This window comes from Arachis hypogaea, chromosome 9, assembly GCF_003086295.3.
Source record: "Arachis hypogaea cultivar Tifrunner chromosome 9, arahy.Tifrunner.gnm2.J5K5, whole genome shotgun sequence".
In the NCBI taxonomy this organism is placed as follows: Eukaryota; Viridiplantae; Streptophyta; class Magnoliopsida; order Fabales; family Fabaceae; genus Arachis; species Arachis hypogaea.
In genome coordinates, this window is record NC_092044.1 from 65,249,520 (window position 1) to 65,257,700 (window position 8,181).

Here is an 8,181-nt window from a genome sequence, read left to right on the forward strand (position 1 = left end):
GGTTTGTGACGTGTTTCTAGCGTTTTACTCTAGAATGCAACATGGAACTGGCGTTGAACACCAGTTTGCGTCGTCTTGATTCAAATAAAGTATGGACTGTTATATATTTCTGAAAAGCTCTGAATGTCTAGTTTCCAACGCTGTTGAGTGCCCGCCATTTGAAGTTTTGTAGCTCCAGAAAATCCATTTCGAGTGCAGGGAGATCAGAATCCAATAGCATCAGCAGTCCTTTGTCAGCCTGAATCAGATTTTTGCTCAGGTCCCTCAAATTCAGCCAGAAAATATCTGAAATCACAGAAAACACACAAACTCATAGTAAAGTATAGAAATGTAAATTTTGCATAAAAACTAATTAAAACATCCCTAAAAGTAGCTAGATCCTACTAAAAACTACCTAAAAATAATGCCAAAAAGCGTATAAATTATCCGCTCATCACAACACCAAACTTAAATTGTTGCTTGTCCCCAAGCAAATGAAAATCAAATAGGATAAAAAGAAGAGAATATGCTATAAATCCTAGAATATCAATGAATATTAGTTCTAATTAGATGAGCGGGACTTGTAGCTTTTTGCTTCTGAACAGTTTTGGCATCTCACTTTATTCTTTGAAGTTTAGAATGATTGACATCTATAGGAACTTAGAATTTCAGATAGTGTTATTGATTCTCCTAGTTAAGTATGTTGATTCTTGAACACAGCTACTTTTATTAGTCTTGGCCGTGGCCCTAAGCACTTTGTTTTCTAGTATTACCACCGGATACATAAATGCCACAGACACATGACTGGGTGAACCTTTTCAGATTGTGACTCAGCTTTGCTAAAGTCTCCAGTTAGAGGTGTCCAGAGCTCTTAAGCACACTCTTTTTGCTTTGGATCACGACTTTAACTACCCAGTGTCAAGCTTTTCACTTGGAACTGCATGCCACAAGCACATGGTTAGGGACAGCTTGATTTAGCCGCTTAGGCCTGTATTTTACCACACCAAACTTAGAATGTTGCTCGCCCTCGAGCAAAAGAAGAAAGAATAGAAGAAGAAGAAGATATGGAGGAGAAGGAGAGAGGTGAGGGATTCGGCCAAGGGGGAAAAGAGATGGTTGTGTGGTGTGGAAAAGAAGAAGGATAGAGGGGTTTATATAGTGGAGGGAGAGGGTAGTAGGTTTGGTCATTTAGAGTGGGTTTGGGTGGGAAAGAGATTTTGAATTGTGAAGGTAAGTGGGGTTTATGGGGAAGAGAGGGTGGATGTGAGTGGTGAAGAGGTGATTGGTGAATGATATTTGGGGAAGAGTGTTATGAAAAGGTGTGAGAGAGAGAGAAGGTAGCTGGGGATCCTGTGGGGTCCACAGATCCTGAGGTGATCCTGTGGAGTCCACAGATCCTAAGGTGTCAAGGATTTAACATCCCTGCACCAATTGGGCGTGTAAAACGCCATCTTTATGCAATCCTGGCGTTTAACGCCAGACTGCAGCATGTTTCTGGCGTTAAATGCCACTTCCATGCTTGTTTTGGGCGTTCAACGATTGGCGTTGAACGCCACTTCCATGCTTGTTCCTGGCGTTAAACGCTAGGTTCATGCTCTGTTCTTGCGTTTAACACCAGCTTTCCTTATGGTACAATCCTGGCATTTGAACGCCAGATTGCTGCTTGTTTCTGGCGTTCAACGCCAGATTCATGCTCTATTCTGGCGTTGACTGCCAGCCAGATGCTCCTTACCGGCGTTTAGACTCCAGTAAGCTCTTCCTCCAGGGTGTGTTGTTTCCTCTGCTATTTTTTATTCTGTTTTTAATTTTAGTATTTGTTTTATGACTCCACAAGATCATGAACCTAATAAAACATAAAAGAACAATAAAAATATAAATAAATAAAAATTGGGTTGCCTCCCAATAAGTGCTTCTTTAATGTCAATAGCTTGACAGTGTGCTCTTATGGAGCCTCACAGATGTTCAGAGCATGATGAGGGCCTCCCAACACCAAACTTAGAGTTTGAATGTGGGGGCTTCTCAACACCAAACTTTGAGTTTGATTGTGGCCTCCCAACACCAAACTTAGAGTTTGATTGTGGAGGCTTTGTTTGACTCTGTATTGAGAGAAGCTTTTCATGCTTCCTCTCCATAGTTGCAGACGAATATCCTTAAGCTTTAAACACAAGGTAGTCCCCATTCAATTGAAGGACTAGCTCTCCTCTGTCAACATCAATCACAGCTCCTGCTGTGGCTAGGAAGGGTCTTCCAAGGATGATGCATTCATCCTCCTCCTTCCTAGTGTCTAAGATTATGAAATCAGCAGGGATGTAAAGGCCTTCAACCTTCACTAACACGTCCTCTAACAATCTATAAGCTTGTCTTACTGACTTGTCTGCCTTCTATAATGAGAATGTGGCAGCCTGTACCTCAAAGATTCCCAGTTTCTCCATTACAGAGAGTGGCATAAGATTTATACTTGACCCTAGGTCACACAGAGCCTTCTTAAAGGTCATGGTGCCCATGGTACAGGGTATTAAGAATTTACCAGGATCTTGTTTCTTTTGAGGTAAAGTTTGCTGAACCCATGTATCTAGTTCACTAAAGAGCAAGGGAGGTGCATCTTCCCAAGTCTCATTACCAAAAAACTTGGCATTCAGTTTCATGATAGCTCCTAGATATTGAGTAACTTGCTCTCCAGTTACATCTTCATCCTCTTCAGAGGAAGAATAGTTTTCAGAGCTCATGAGTGGCAGAAAAAGGTTTAATGGAATCTCTATGGTCTCTATATGAGCCTCAGATTCCTTTAGGTCCTCAAAAAGGACCTCCTTCTTGTCTGGAAGATGTCCCATGAGGTCTTCCTCCTTGGGATTCACGTCCTCCCCTTCCTCCTTGGATTCGGCCATATTGACAATATCAATGGCCTTGCACTCTCTTTTTGGATTCTCTTCAGTATTGCTTGGGAGAGTACTAGGAGGAGTTTCAGTGACTTTCTTACTTAGCTGGCCCACTTGTGCCTCCAAATTTCTAATGGAGGACCTTGTTTCACTCATAAAACTTAAAGTGGCCTTAGATAGATCAGAGACTATGTTTGCTAAGCTAGAGGTACTCTGCTCAGAATTCTCTGTCTGTTGCTGAGAAGATGATGGAAAAGGCTTGCTATTGTTGAGCCTATTTCTTCCACCATTATTAAAGCTTTGTTGGGGCTTTTGTTGATCCTTCCATGAGAAATTTGGATGATTTCTCCATGAGGAATTATAAGTGTTTCCATAAGGTTCACCCATGTAATTTACCTCTGCTATTGCAGGGTTCTCAGGATCATAAGCTTCTTTTTCAGAAGATGCCTCTTTAGTACTGTTGGATGCATTTTGCCATCCATTCAGACTTTGAGAAATCATGTTGACTTGCTGAGTCAACATTTTGTTCTTAGCCAATATGGCATTCAGAGCATCAATTTCAAGAACTCCCTTCCTCTGAGGCGTCCGTTATTCACATAATTTCTCTCAGAAGTGTACATGAATTGGTTATTTGCAACCATGTCAATAAGTTCTTGAGCTTCTGCAGGCATTTTCTTTAGGTGAATGGATCCACCTGCAGAATGGTCCAGTGACATCTTGGAGAACTCAGATAGACCATAATAGAATATATCCAGAATGGTCCACTCTGAAAGCATGTCAGAAGGACACCTTTTGGTCATCTGCTTGTATCTTTCCCAAGCTTCATAGAGGGATTCACCATCTTTTTGTTTGAAGGTCTGAACATCCACTCTAAGCTTGCTCAGCTTTTGAGGGGGAAAGAACTTAGCCAAGAAGGCCGTGACCAGCTTATCCCAAGAGTCTAGGCTATCTTTAGGTTGTGAGTCTAACCATTTTCTAGCTCTGTCTCTTACAGCAAAAGGGAAATGCATGAGCCTGTAGACTTCAGGATCTACTCCATTAGTCTTAACAGTCTCACAGATCTGCAAGAACTCAGTTGAAAACTAATAGGGATCTTCTGATAGAAGTCCATGAAACTTGCAGTTCTGTTGCATTAGAGCAACTAGTTGAGGTTTCAGCTCAAAATTGTTTGCTCCAATGGCAGGGATTGAGATGCTTCTTCCATCAAATTTGGAAGTAGGTATAGTATAGTCACCAAGCATCCTCCTTGCGCCTCCACCATTGTTATTGGGTTCGGCCATGTTTCTCTCTTTTTTGAGATTCTCTGTAAGGTTTTCTCTGGATTGTTGTGCTTTAGCTTCTCTTAGCTTCTTCTTCAGAGTCCTTTCAGGTTCCGGATCTGCTTCAACAAGAATGTTCTTGTCCCTGCTCCTGCTCATATGAAAAAGAAGAGAACAGAAAAAGAAGAGGAATCCTCTATGTTACAGTATAGAGATTCCTTTATGTTAGTAGAAGAGTAAGAGAATAAAAGAAGAAAAAGGTAAGAATCCAAACACAAGGGGGAGGAGTGGGTTTCAATTCTTGAGTAGAAGAGAGGTGTTAGTAGATAAATAAATAAATAGAAGAAGATGAGAGAGAGGAGTTTTCGAAAATTATTTTTGAAAACAAGTTAGTGATTTTCGAAAATTAAGAGAAGAAATAAAATTAAAATTAAAAATTGAAACAATTAATTAATTAAGAAAATTTTTGAAAAAGTGGGAAGTGATTTTCGAAAATGAGAAAGAGAAAAGTAGTTAGGTGGTTTTGAAAAAGATAAGAAACAAACAAAAAGTCAAATTGTTAGTTGAAAAATATTTGAAAATCAATTTTGAAAAGATAAGAAGTTAGAAAAGATATTTTGCAAAAGATTTGGTTGAAAAGATATGATTGAATTTTTTTTTGAAAAAGATTTAATTTTTAAAATTAAAATTGATTACTTGACTAACAAGAAACTAAAAGATATGATTCTAGAATTTAAAGATTGAGCCTTTCTTAACAAGAAAGTAACAAACTTCAAATTTTTTGAATCAATTACATTAGTTGTTAGTAAAGTTTTCGAAAATTATGAAATAAAGATAAGAAAAAGATTTTGAAAAATATTTTTAGATTTTCGAAAATCATAAAATAAAAATGAAAAAGATTTGATTTAAAAAAAAGGTTTTGAAAAGATAAGATTTTTAAAATTGAAAATTTGACTTGACTTATAAGAAATAGCTAAGTTTTAAAAATTTTTGACTAAGTCAACTCAAATTTTCAAAATTTATGGGAGAAAAAAAAGGAAAAGATATTTTTTTGATTTTTGAATTTTTAATGAGGAGAGAGAAAAACACTAAAATGACTCACAACATGAAAATTATGAATCAAAACACATGATGCATGTAAGAACATTATGAATGTCAAGATGAACACCAAGAACACTTTGAAGATCAAGATGAACATCAAGAACATATTTTTGAAAAATTTTCAAGAAAAAAAAGCATGCAAGACACCAAACTTTGAAATTGTTAATGCTTAGACACTATGAATGCAAGAATGCATATGAAAAACAAGAAAATATGAAGATCAAACAAGAAGACTTACCAAGAACAACTTGAAGATCATGAAGAACACCATGCATGAAATTTTTGAAAAATGCATAAATTTTTAAAAACATGCAATTGACACCAAACTTAAAATTTGACATTAGACTCAAACAAGAAACACAAAATATTTTTGGTTTTTATGATTTTATTATTTTTTTTGTCTTTTTCAAAAATAATTTTTGGAAAAACGAAAAAGGAGAAAAATTTTGAAAGATTTTTGAAAACTTTTTGAAAAGAAAATTACCTAATCTGAGCAACAAGATGAACCGTCAGTTGTCCAAACTCGAACAATCCCCGGCAACGGTGCCAAAAACTTGGTGCACGAAATTGTGATCATCAACAATGGCGCAAATAGGCTTGGTTCTCTCAAACGTGAATCACACTTTGTCACAACTTTGCACAACTAACCAGCAAGTGCACTTGGTCGTCCAAGTAATACCTTACGTGAGTAAGGGTCGATCCCACGGAGATTGTTGGAATGAAGCAAGCTATGGTCATCTTGTAAATCTTAGTTAGGCTGATTCAAATGATTATGATGGTTTTCGAAAATAAGATTAACTAAAACATAAAATAGAGATAGAGATACTTATGTAATTCATTGGTGGGGATTTCAGATAAACGCATGGAGGTGCTTTGTCCCTGTTGAATCTCTGCTTTCCTACTGTCTTCCTTCAATCCTTCATACTCCTTTCCATGGCAAGCTGTATGTAGGGCATCACCGTTATCAATGGATACATCCCATCCTCTCAGTGAAAATGGTCCAAATGCTCTGTCATAGCACGGCTAATCAGCTGTCGGTTCTTGATCATGTAAGAATAGAATCCATTGATTCTTTTGCGTCTGTCACCACGACCACAGACAAGGTTTAGACCTTCCGGATTCTCAAGAGTGGCCGCCAATAATTCTAGCTTATACCACGAAGGTTCTGGTCAAGGAATCCAAGAGATATGCGCTCGGTCTAAAGTAGAACGGAAGTGGTTGTCAAGCACGCGTTCATAAGGACGGATGATGATGAGTGTTACAGATCATCACATCCATCAGGTTGAAGGGAAGTGAATATCTTAGAATAAGAATAAGCATAAATTGAATAGAAAATAGTAGTACTTTGTATTAAAACTCAAGGTACAGCAGAGCTCCAAACCTTAATCTATGGTGTGTAGAAATTCCACCGTTGAAAATACATAAGTGGTGGTCCAGGCATGGTCGAATGGCCAGCCCCCGTAAACGTTATCAAAGGATCATAAGGTAATCCAAAATTAATCCAAAGATGTCTAATACAATAGTAAAATGTCCTATTTATACTAGACTAGTTACTAGGGTTTACAGAAATAAGTAATTGATGTAGAAATCTACTTTCGGGGCCTACTTGGTGTGTGCTTGGGCTGAGCTTGAGCTTTTCACGTGTAGAGGCTTCTCTTGGAGTTAAACGCCAAGTTGTAACATGTTTTTGGCGTTTAACTCTGGTTTGTGACGTGTTTCTGGCGTTTTACTCTAGAATGCAGCTTGGAACTGGCGTTGAATGCCAGTTTGCGTTGTCTTGATTCGATCTAAGTATGGACTATTATATATTACAGGAAAGCTCTAGATGTCTACGTTCCAAAGCCGTTGAGATCGCAACATTTGGAGCTTTGTAGCTCTACAAAATCCATTTAGAGTGCAGGGAGGTCAGAATCTAACAGCATCAGCAGTCCTTTGTCAGCATGAATCAGATTTTTGCTCAGGTCCCTCAATTTTAGCCAAAAAATACTTGAAATCACAAAAAAACACACAAACTCATAGTAAAGTCCAGAAATGTGAATTTTGCATAAAAACTAATGAAAACATCCCTAAAAGTAGCTAGATCCTACTAAAAACTACTTAAAAACAATGCCAAAAAGCGTATAAATTATCCGCTCATCACATGCCAAAAAGCATATAAATTATCCACTCATCAATCACCACAAGAGCATTTACCCTTGATTTTCTGCAAAAATTTCAAGGCTTCATATTTTACTGGTCGTGTTTTTAGAACTGCTCCCCCTAGGAATTTGAGTCCTCTTTTTTCAACCTGCATCGCTTGACTTGAACCTACATATAAGTCGATTTGAGAATCACCAAATATTACCCATGCTGTAGAATTAGCTAATTTCGTTCTTTATTACATTGCTCCTTTAGTAAGGGCAAGTTTGTAGTTTTGATGCCCTGCCACCAACAACTTTCCCTTTGGACCTTGACTGGCCTAACTACTGATGGTGAATTTGTGTCATGGTTGACTGATTATCTTGAGGATGATTTTGACATTAATTTTGACTCAAATTCTATATCGAGATTCATTCAAAACAACATGGGTTCTGACAAAGACCCTGTGTCTGACAGTGAGCATGTAGCTTTCCTCTTACTTTGGCTTAATTCTTTTGTTTTCTGCTCAAAGTCAGTCCAAATTCAAAAGAATAACTACTTTCCCCTAGTTATCATGATTTATTACAAAAGGCTCATCAACCTTCCCGCGTTGATTCTGAGTCAACTTTTTGAAACACTTTTCTTGATCGTGGGTGAAATTTGTTAAGGGGATCCTTCGATTAACCCTTTTGGTCCCCTTTAGGTTATAAATTTGTTGCTCAAATTTGTTCTTGAGCCTCAACTTATAGCTTTTGAGTTAACAATCCCCAACACTCCAATCGATGGCATTTGTCTCTCTCAGCTTTCTTAGGTGAAACTAAAAATCATGTCTCCTATTGGTGCCTTTT

General features: G+C 37.8%; 1 non-coding gene across 1 annotated transcript; it reads left to right on the forward strand.

The window, feature by feature from the left end:
• Positions 1-3,625: 3,625 nt before the first annotated feature.
• Positions 3,626-3,733, forward strand: LOC112714156 (small nucleolar RNA R71). Its single transcript, XR_003159111.1, has one exon. It is a non-coding gene; the product is annotated as a small nucleolar RNA R71 (small nucleolar RNA).
• The last annotated feature ends 4,448 nt before the right edge of the window (positions 3,734-8,181 follow it).